Source organism: Nicotiana sylvestris, chromosome 3 (assembly GCF_000393655.2).
Source record: "Nicotiana sylvestris chromosome 3, ASM39365v2, whole genome shotgun sequence".
NCBI classification, from domain to species: Eukaryota; Viridiplantae; Streptophyta; class Magnoliopsida; order Solanales; family Solanaceae; genus Nicotiana; species Nicotiana sylvestris.
The window spans coordinates 112,525,265-112,536,637 of NC_091059.1; positions in this window are offsets into that span (position 1 = coordinate 112,525,265).

Below are 11,373 nucleotides of genomic sequence, written 5' to 3' on the forward strand. Positions count from 1 at the left end.
ATTTAGATGTGTATTATTTGGTATGGCGGGACTGTGTCTCGGCCTTTATGAAAATTATGTATTCTTAGAGTCTTGTAGACATATGTCATGTACGTAAAATATTGTATGGCCTTGTCAGCCTATGTTCAGTACACGAGTGGTTATTTTGGTTTTATAGGCCCGTACTTCATATGTATAAGTTTGTATTCCCTCATGCTGTACTCCAATTCATTTACCCATGATAGAATGATATGAAAGATACTTTAGGTTGGTACTCGGTTAAGTAAGGTACCGGGTGCCCGTCGCGGCCCATCGGTTTGGGTCGTGACAGAAGCGACATGCAATATTTTTCCATATGAAGGTGATCATTTCCTGCTTGCATATCTGAGCGAATGCCCCTGCTTCTACCCATTTAAAAAAATAGTCTGTCAAAACTAAAAGAAAATGTATGTTGCCTCGTCTTGCGGGGAGGGGTCCGACAATGTCCATCCCTCACTTGATGAAAGTCCAGGGGAAATGACTGAGTGGAGATGCTCGCCTGCTTGGTGGATCATTGGGGCGTACTTTTTGCACTGCTCGCATTTTTTCACAAAGTTAGCGGCCTCTTTTTTATAGTAGGCCAATAGTAATCTTCCCGTATGAGGCATCTGACTAGAGCTCGGTTGCCGGAATGAGTTGCGCAGTGGCCTTCGTGGACTTCTTCTAGGATGTGTCGCATTTGATTCAGGCCCAAACATTTCGGTATTTCACTAGATGGCTGCTGTACATCCTATTGTATAGATCATTCTAAATGATACTGTACCTGGCCGCTTGCATTCGAAGTTTCTTGTCCTCCTTTTTATCATTTGGGAGTACGCCTTCCTACAAGTATGTAAAAATATGGTTGTGCCAGTACCAAGTTAGATTTATAGTCTTTACCTGGATTTGATCTATCAATGAGTGGAGGAGGGTGACCACGTTTCCTTCGCCAGTTATACTTTTGGTGGATGCCGCTAACTTGGCGAAGCCGTCGGCTTCGGTGTTTTGTGCCCGAGGGATTTGGTCAAGCTGGCATTCGTAAAACTTAGGTAGTAATTTGCTGATTTTGGCTTGGTATTTTGCAGCCTTTGCTCTTTGATCTGGAAAGTCCCTGTGACTTGGTTGACGACGAGCTGCGAGTCATAGCATAGGATGACCCGCCTTGCTCTTTACTTGAGTGCTAGCTTTAATCTTGCAATCACAGCCTTATACTCGGCCTCATTGTTAGTCATGTCCGGGCATCTTATGGACTGGTGCATTACTTTGCCTGTCGGGACCTCAAGCACAAGTCCCAGTCCGGATCCTGACGTATTGGAAGCGCCGTCCAAAATCCATTGATCTTGTGTTTGTGGAGAAGCGTGGGCGGCTTCTTTTTCAACTTCGGGCATTATTTTTTCATTGAAGTCGACGAGGACTTGTGTGTTTACCTTGAAAATATTAATTACAATTAGATTTGATTTAGTGGTTCTAAAAATACGTGAGCTATTTTTATGCTGGTTGTTTAAGAAATAGATGCTAAGTAAGAGATTAGGAAATGAGATAAGAGCTTGAAAATGAGGTGATAACCAAACCGAACAGCTGATAATTGGGGCCTCGAGCTTGCTTATTCGGGGCCTTGAGGTCGAGTCTGATGTCCTGTTGAGGGTAGTTGAGGGATGACTAACAGTTATGATAAAAATCAATGACATCTATTTATGGCCAATAATAAGAAATAAATGAAGAACAAGAAGTAGAACACAATGAATATAAGCAATAAATAAAAGCAATGAGATCAAGAGAATATGTTAGAGAGTAGAGAGAATGTTCTTATGTATTCAATATTAAGCATAGGATCCCTAAAAAATGACAAGGTTCCCCTTTATATATGAGGGGGAACCCAACATAGTACAAACGCATGTGTAATTATTACATAAAGTAGGTGGTATAACCGCTCAATCAGCCTGGTGTAGACTGTCACTATTTGCACAGGCATTTGTAAGAAGATACAGCTCCTAGGGAACTTCCCGCTTATCGGTGATAAACACTAGTCCATTCTGCCCCGATATCGGACGCGAAGACTCCCCGAAGGCATCGAACCCCGTGCTATCCTCCGGGACTTTCGAGGCGAGATTGCACAATGCCTTGTCGATTGTTAAATCGGTCTTCCCGATTTTAGCCGTATACAGATAGTCCCCACGTTTCTCAGAGTAAAATAAAGAGAAACGTCCTCGAGATCTTACCCCTCGGATGCCTCCATCGAAGCAAATAGTTGTGCTATTCCAGGCGACTGATATACTAGACAGGGCTTCCAAAGGTCGCGTACACAATCCTCAAAATCTTCGAATTAATTATAGCGGTTGGCTGTTTTTTGGGTTTGCTCCAATCGCACATGTTAGGCTTCTATAAATACTCATTTCTTCACTCCTTCCTCTCTGCTGCATTATCAGGCTCCCAACAGAGTTTTTCTTTTCTTCTTACCTCTCTCCCGTGACTTTTCCTAAAACATGATCTTTAGTTTCTTCTTTGTAATCCCCTGATGAAAATGGCGAACACTTCCGCCTCCATCCCTCAGGGAGATGTGCCTTCCTCTTTTGAGGGTAAAGCAACAACGTCTCCTAGCACTGGAGAGTGTGTTCTTGGGGCCTTTGAGATGACCTCTAATTTTAAGGTTGAGAGACCTTCTTCGAAGCTGGGACGATGCGAACCCGCATCCTTGTATGTCAGTTTAATAACAGACATTGAAAGGGTGAAAATTGAATGCCGCTGGGGAGATGCAGTGCTAGTGGAGGTTCCTTCTCTGGGGGAGGACGTAAGGACATATAAGGACGACTTCCTTAGTGTGTATACTTATCCATTTACCCTCGGCTCGGCGGTACCCTCCATTCCTTCGATAGACCCCTTGATCCTCGACTTTTGCAAATGATATCAAGTGACTCTCGGCTAAATGCATCCGCTATTCTGGCGTATCATTCACATGACCAGACATTACGTGAATATGATCGAGGGAATGCCCTTCACCCTTGACCACTTGATCAGAATATACAGTTTTCGACTCTTTCACAGGGGCCTGATTAAGCTCCGTTTCCGGGCCTCGAGGGCCCTCTTTGCTTGCATTGACGAGGTTAGGAACGGGGGTGGATGAGCCGCTTCATCTGAGTTAGGACTTCATACTTGATTCCCGCAGAGAGGATGCCATTCCCTGAATGATGGAACATGAAGCGTAAGTAGCCATACTCTATTAACTGCTCTTCTCTTTCTTTTGGATACATTTCTTTTGTGGACTGACTTCCTCCGTTGATACAGTTGCTGTGGTGTACCCTGATGTGGTAAGGGATCTTTCAGGCTAGGTAGCCGAAGTGGAGTCGATTTGCCCATACGTCGAGCGCGTGTGGCGTGATTTATCCAAGGCTCGATGGGAAGCCAAGGATCATGGTGGGACTTCAATCTCTGCTACAGTTTCAGTTTAACAAAGGTTGTTGCTAATTGCGCTCTCATTCCCCATGCTTGTTTTTGTATTTGGATCGGTCTGGGGGAGGCCTTCTTGATGAGAGAGACTCTGCCTGAGGAAGCGGGTGCTCCAATGCCTAATGAAGAGAGGAAAAAATGAGGGGGATCGCCGGTTTGTCCTCCGAAATCCAAGAAAACTAGAGTGGAAGACCCTAAGGATGGTTCATCGGTCTTAATTCCAGAAAGGTCGGGGAATCCCCGAGTTGGAGGTGAGAGGAAGGACGATCTTTTGTCAGCACCCGAAATGGGAGAGGATTTGACTGTCTCTCATATTGTTGAGTAGGCAAACTTCGAATCGCGGCTCGGTTCTGTCGCTTCCCCGGCTTGGGCTGAAAAGACCTGTGAGGATGTATCGGATGCCATTGTCGACGGCCAAATTTTCCCTCAAGCCGAGGTACGCTTGGCAGGCAATCCAAGGGAGCCCAATTCCGAAGTTCTTCAGAGGCAAAGGGCATCCCCGACTGATCCAATCGAGATTGTTGAAGTGAGTGATTCTTCTTCTGATTCGGCCTTTCCTCTGAGGGAGATGCAAGATATCCCCAACGTAGAGTCTCTCGGCATGGGGACGCCCGTTGGCGATAGAGGCGTGCTCGAAAAGCCTTCTGCTGGGCTTGAGGAAAAGCTTAAGTCTGATATTTCGCTTATTTTTACTGAGATCGATAGGCTATGCGAGCAGGTAATCTGTTTGTAAATTCTGCTTAGTGTCCCGACCTTTGCCTTTCTAACCTTATTTCTTCCATGGTTCTAGGCCAAGGTGCTTTATGACCAAACGTTTGGCAATTTTGAAACTGAGCTGACTCGCCACGAGGGCGAACATAAGAAGCTTACCTCGGAAGCCGATGAGCTCAGGGCTCTTTCTACCAAGAGGGAGGAAGAACTCTGCAACCTTCGGGATTTCTTGGAGGCGACGTCCCGGGAAAAGGCTCGTCTCACTGAACAAGTTATATAGCTCCTGTTTGTTTTTTACCTGTACGTCTGACTGACTTCCGTACTGTAATATCTTTGGGTCGATTTTTGCAGTTTAAGGAGAAGGATGTCCTTATGGGGAATCAGCTCCGAGCTAGGAATTCCGAAATTCTCGAGCTTAAGCGGCATCTGAGTAAGGTAATCTCTGAGAGAGATGTCCTTCGGGGAGAGATGGTTTCGATAGGGCGTTGCCTCGAACATGCGAGGGTTGAGAGCAGTAAGCATAAGGATCTCTATACTGCGTTGGTTGCTATGCTATCCGAGGTCAGGGCTGAGGCCGAGGCGCTCATGGCCTCGTATAAGGAAGATGCCGCTATTGCAAATGCTCATGCCCAGAAAATGTCCGAAGAGGCTGAGTTGCGCTTGACCCGAGCGGTGGATCATGCCCGATTAAAGTCTCAGAGACAGACACTCGAGGATGTATATGCGGGGGGCATTGATTTAATTGCCAAAGTTGAGAGGGTGAAGACCCTAGAAAAGGAAGCTGCGACTCTACTTCCTTCCAAAAGCGAGTCGGGCAGCGACTCGGGTGGTGATGAAGATGAAGGTGAGGTCCCTGAAGGGGAGGAGGCCATTGGAGACCCGGAGGCTATGGCTGAAGCTGCCGAAGGCATACTTTCTGCCATCGAAGACGTAGCCTCGACGCTAGAATAAAATTTTCATTTTCTCTTTGCTTTCGCAAGGGCTTCCAGATGCAGGCTTCATAATTGTACTCTTATGAATCGTTTTGTATGTGTATCCATTTTTTGCCCTTTTCTGACTTATGGCATTTGTTCGACAATTGATCCAAAGTTGTGGGTCTCAATTTTCTGTCGTGTTAGCTCCGAGGCCATTTGTGTGAATTTTTTAGATTCTCATGTATTGGGTCGGTACAACATTTTTAATGTAAGCTGGCGTCTTAGGCTCTTATGCTTTTGCTATTAGACATATTCGGTCAACCGCTTTGGGTTTAGTCTCCGAATCGGGTTTCGACTTGAGCTTATTGACCCTTAAGTTTTTGAATTTAAAGCTAGCCCTTAGGCTCTTACGCGTTGGATCGGTACGACCTTTTGTATGGGCTAGCGACAATGGGTCTTATGCATTGGGTCAGTATGACCTCTTATACAGGATGGCGATAGTGGCTCTTACACGTTGGGTCGGTACGACCTCTTATACGGGCTGGCGATAGTGGCTCTTACGCGTTGGGTCGGTACGACCTTTTATATGGGCTGGCGACAGTGGCTCTTACGCATTGGGTCGGTACGACCTTTTATATCGGCTAGCAATAGTGGCTCTTACGCGTTGGGTCAGTACGACCTTTTATATGGGCTGGCGACAGTGGCTCTTATGCGTTAGGTCGGTACGACCTTTTTTATGGGCTAGTGACAGTGGCTCTTACGTGTTGGGTTGGTACGACCTTTTATATGGGATGGCGACAGTGGTTCTTACGCGTTGGGTCGGTACGACCTTTTATATGGGCTAGCGATAGTGTCTCTTACACATTGGGTCAGTGCAACCTCTTATAGGCTTTATCTTTCCCTCGTTAAGGACTTTTTGAAAATGTGTTTGACTGACTCTTTGATGGTTTGATAGGAACCTCGATTGTGAGTCGTTATATGACGATGATCAAGCACCTCGGGAGGTTTGACTCGGTGGCTGAGTATCTCTAAGCCTATAGTTTGGAGCTAACATGGTCGAAGCTCTTTTGCCTATGTCGAGGGTACCTGTTTAACCAGTTCTTTTCGAAGTATTTTCGATGTAATTTGAAGGCCTGTGATTTTATAACGACTATCGGGCGTCCCCGAGTCACGTTAGTTTGGCTGGTACAGCCTTGTGACTATAGTCATTTGTGTTTAGCCGGAGCCTTTCAGTTCCCGAGTGAAGTAGTTTCGGCGTCTATATCGAGGGTATGCCTTTTTAGGGCTCTTACAAGCTCGATATATAGCCTTAACTTTAAGATCGGGTTTATGCCTTTTGTAAGGTCTTACAAATTTTTACATGCCTTACTTGAGGTCTTATAGTTTTGGTTACTTGGTACAAGTATGGTTCATCCCTTGTTTGAGGTCTTACAGATATTGTTACTTGGTGCAAGTATGGTTCATGCCTTGCTTAAGGTCTTATAGTTTTTGTTAATTGGTACAAGTATGGTTCATGCCTTGCTTGAGGTCTTACAGTTTTTGTTGTTGCCTTATATAGGTCTTACGAGATCGAGGCTGCCCGCATGTGGTCTTATGGCCTCGAGTTTTGATAAGCCGATGGGGGTGGAAATTGGTGGTAGTCCCCGAGTCATCGAAAGTTTCTTGGCTCGAGAGCCATTACTAGTAAACTTGGTATTGCCTCATTGAGGGCTTACAATTTTGGAGTTTTCGACCTGGAGGTCGTGTGGTCTTGAGTTTTCGACGCCAATCCCCGAGTTTTTGGGACATTTTTGGCTCTGGGTCCGTTTTGTGATCTTGATGTTGCCTCACTGAGGGCTTACGAGTTTGAAGCTTCAACCCGGGGGTCATACGGCTTCGAGTTGTTGATGCCAATCCCCGAGTGTTCAGGACGTTTTTGGTTCTGGGGCTGTTTTGTGATCTTGATGTTTCCTTATTGAGGGCTTATGAGTTTGAAGCTCCGACCCAGGGGTCATACGGCTTTGAGTTGTTGATGCTAGTCCCCGTGTGTTCGGGACATTTTTTGGCTCTGGGGCCGTTTTGTGAACTTGATGTTGCCTCATCAAGGGATTACGAGTTTGAAGTTCCGATCTGGAGGTCGTGTGGTTTCGAGTTGTTGACGCCAGTCCACGAATGTTTGGGAGGTTTATTTTGGCTCTGGGGCCAGTTTTGCAAAAAATACCGAGCTTCCTTGAAACGCGAAATGCTTTGATGAAGGGGAAAGTGTTCTTTGATTACCTGGTACAAGTATACACGCTTTCGCTGTTAAGGGCTCGGTTATTCTATATGGATACAGTTTGTTCGACCGTTTGTCCTGGTACATTATTTTCCTATCGAGACCCCGTTTAGCATATCTTGGCTTCTACGAGGAGGTGCCCTTCTGGGGGGGATGTGTCGCGCCCCCTTTTTCTCATGAAAATCGGGTTTGTGACATTTGGAAGGACAACTCGTTCCCTTTCGGGAATTGGGTTTGAATTGAAGAGTCGCCACCTAATGACTAAAGTGCATTAGGACACTAGGAGGGGTTTGTTTTGAGTAACCAGAGATTGGGTAAGAACTTGAAATTATCCCAAGGGGAAGGTGTTAGTCACCCCTCAAGATCCACTAGTATAGTTCCCGGCCAAACTATTGTTGTGACTTAAGTGCAAATAACACATAGGCAAATAAAGACTTCAATAAGAGGGGATTTCACGTAATGGTTACAAATAAACAAAAGTAAGAAAAAAGAACTAAAATAGTTGATTTTCTTAAAAGAAATGGTAAAAAAAAAAGATTTAAAAGAAGCAAAGAAAACAAAGGAAGGGGGGGGGGGGCTAGGTTTATTAATAATACGGATCACCCCACACAACATCCGGTAATCACTCCTCAATGAGGGGATATACGTGATGTTATCGCATGGTCATCATATCCATGTCTACCCTTTCGCACCCCGTTAAGGTATTAAAGCACGAAATGGTCTCGTTTACTTATTGCATGTTATCACCCGCCCCAATCCTATCAGCCCCGGAGGTACTTGGGACTACTATTCCTAAAAGGGAGGAAAAGTCGGGCTTATTTGTGGTTTCAAAGGTAAAAATACTAAGGCGACAAGCAAAAACATATATATAGCAAGTATGAGAAAGCACATAAACAAATGAGGCTCAAACAAACCTCCTTAAATCAAAGAAAAGCATATAGTTTAGCATGTCTTACACATACTGATTAGGGTTTGATTAAACTTAAAGGTGGGGCAGACTGATTTATTGCATATTTCAGATAAGAAGCCCGAATCAGGCCTGCCTGCTGGTTGTAATAAAAAGTCTGATTCAGTTTATAGACTTTCACCATATGGCTTGCCTAAGTGTTAGACGAAAACCTATAGGCATGATATCTACTGATTTCAGAAAAGATGAAGTATACTGATTTTAGAAAAGGTTGTCAATTATTCAGGAACGACGAGTTTTGATAGAAGATCATAAATTCTACAGACATTAGACATTGTTTTTATTAGTTTTAGACTTATAAGCGAGTCAAACGTTTCATACTTGGTTGATAGTTCCTATAGGCATGCTTTCTATGCGTTGCTGATTTTAAAAAAACTTTTTGGACATAATAAGAATGCAAAAACCCTATAGGCATGACATCTAATGGTAGTTGATTTTCAGAACCTATAGACATGTTCTCTACATGCATGTGCAGAAATCACGATATCTACATGAAAGTACAGGGTCCCTATATTCATGGTATCTAAATAAGAATGCTGAAGTTTCTATAGACATGGTAACTAAATGAGAATGCAGAAAATCTTATAGTCATGGCGACTAAATGAGAATGCAGAAATCTTATAGGCATGGTAGCTATATGAAAAATGCAGGAATCGTATAGGCATTATAGCTATATGACAAATGCAGAAATCTTATAGGCGTAGTAGCTACATGAAAAATGCAGAATCTTATAGGCATGGTAGCTATATGAAAAATGCAGGAATCTTATAGGCATGGTAGCTATATGACAAATGCAGAAATCTTATAGGCATAGAAGCTATATGAGAAATGCAGGAATCTTATAGGCAGGTTATCTACCCCTTTTTTACATGCATGGTTACCCTTCCCTTTTCACTAACCATCCCCAAAAGTTATTACAAGTTATTACTATCCAAATAAAGAAAAATACATTAGAAATTGAAAATTACAACCAAGGAGAGCCTGATTCAGACTTTATGTCTGAAGTATGAAGCAAACCAACTCCAAATATCATGTTTCAAAGCCTTTCTCCCACTTGGGTGTGTCAGAGTTCCCTAAGAGTTTCATAAGAACTCCGGGCAGTGCTTACACCCAAATGTATCACCATATTAAGCCAAAGTGCAGTGTGGAAGGGCCAGCCCTCAGGTGTCCAAGTTCAGAGGGAACTCAAGGTCCCAAGGCAAGGCTTACAAGAGGAGGGCAGAAATTAGGAACTAAGAGAGAGTGTAAGTGCAGAATTCTGAAAGGGGGAAAGGGAAATGGAAACGGAACACATAGGGATATAGGGAATGGGGAGTTTCAAGAGGTAAAAAGCAGGCTAGAGGGTATAACCCAACAATGGGAGATGTTGGCACACCCATAAGCCTACTGGAACACATTGTTTAGAGGTTAGGTATTACAACCCATATTCACGGATGTTAGCTTATGCCATAAGGTAGTCAACGTAAACCATGAAGAGATTATCTTTGAGATGATAAGAAGTTAATCCTATTGGTCTTAAATGATACAAAGGTGTATAAGGGTGGTTAACAAGTATTAGAAGTTAAACGAATCAAGGATGTTGTCAGCCGTATTTTCGGACAAACCTAGAGGTGCTTAATACACCCAAGAGGTAGTGTTTTAAGGTATTTGAATCATATAATATCCGTATTATAAGTCTTGAAGTCAAACGAGTTATGAGACAAAAGTTGTCACAACTTAGGTTCATAATTTTACTTAAACATTAGGTCAAATGTTACTAAGCTTTTCTCCCAATTTACTTAGAATTTTGGGGTAATATACCCACAAAATTGAAGATCTATGAGTCTAGTTTCCAACTCATTAAATCGTTCATCGATATGATCTCGGAGTAGAGAGATATTCGCGTTTTCGTGAGACTGCGTCAAGCACCTCTCTATGGGGCCCACTTAGGCGGTTTAAGACATTTGGGTATATATATGATGCCTCCAACCTGTTTTATGTCATTGTTTTCACGATATTCAGACCTTAGAACCCTTGGAACACTCTCTCAAGGTTCTCTCAAGATTCAAGACCCAAACAAAGGGCAAACAACACAAATCAAGTGTCGGGAATCCCGTGGCGCTAGTAAGTTTCTTTTTCTTCTTGTTGTTGCTCATTTTTGTGTTGTTCCAGCTCGTTTGGGAGGTTTGTTTAAAAGGTTTATGTTCTGTAAATACTCCCTCAAGTTCTTAATATCAACCCTAGGAGATTTCAAGCCTTCTAAAGTGATTTTAGTGCCGAAAAACACTAATTGATTGCTAGTTTCGCTTTCTTGTTGTTGTGGCAGCATTGGAGGGATATTTCATGGAAAATTAAGGTCAAATTGGAGTTGTTATTTCTGTATAAAGGTAAGTAACCTCTTAATCTATATGTATTTAAGATTATCCAAGTTGTGGCTAAGTCATTGAAGCTAGAACTTGTGGAATATATATCGAAAGGCTTGGTAGTAATGTTATCGGTTGGTGGACTATTTTGGGAGGTTCAATATGATTAACATTGATGTTGTTTGGGATGTTTGGTGATTTTTTCACTTCTGGAAGTCATATAAATATGGGAGGTGCTGTCCGTTTCATCATAAAATAGGTTGTGGTCGGTACATAATAGTTACTGCTTAAACGTTAACGATAGTGTCATTTCTCCTATTGTAGACTAAGGAGTCTTGATATTTGCATAGCTTGAGATTGGGTAGTATATAAAAGGTATGTGAGGCTATCCCTTTCCTTCTTTTACACGACTCCGATTATACATAATGTAATGAACGAGCTTCCAAAGATACTCTACTCTTAGAAGCTAGCAGTACTTACATTGTTTCCCCTCCTATGGAACGATTAATGTTGATGTTGCTTCTCTTATTCTTATATTATCAAGGTTGTTGGTACTTCCTAATTCTTATAAGGTTTATAGTGAAGAGTTAGTCCTAATAACGTGTACAGAGGATACCGACCCTACGTCATTCCGAAAGGTTTTAACGTGATTCCATGAGTTGAACATGCAGTATTATATATGTATTTATTTTACTATACAGAGCCACGTATAGTTGGCCGGGTACGACACCTATTGTGCAACCA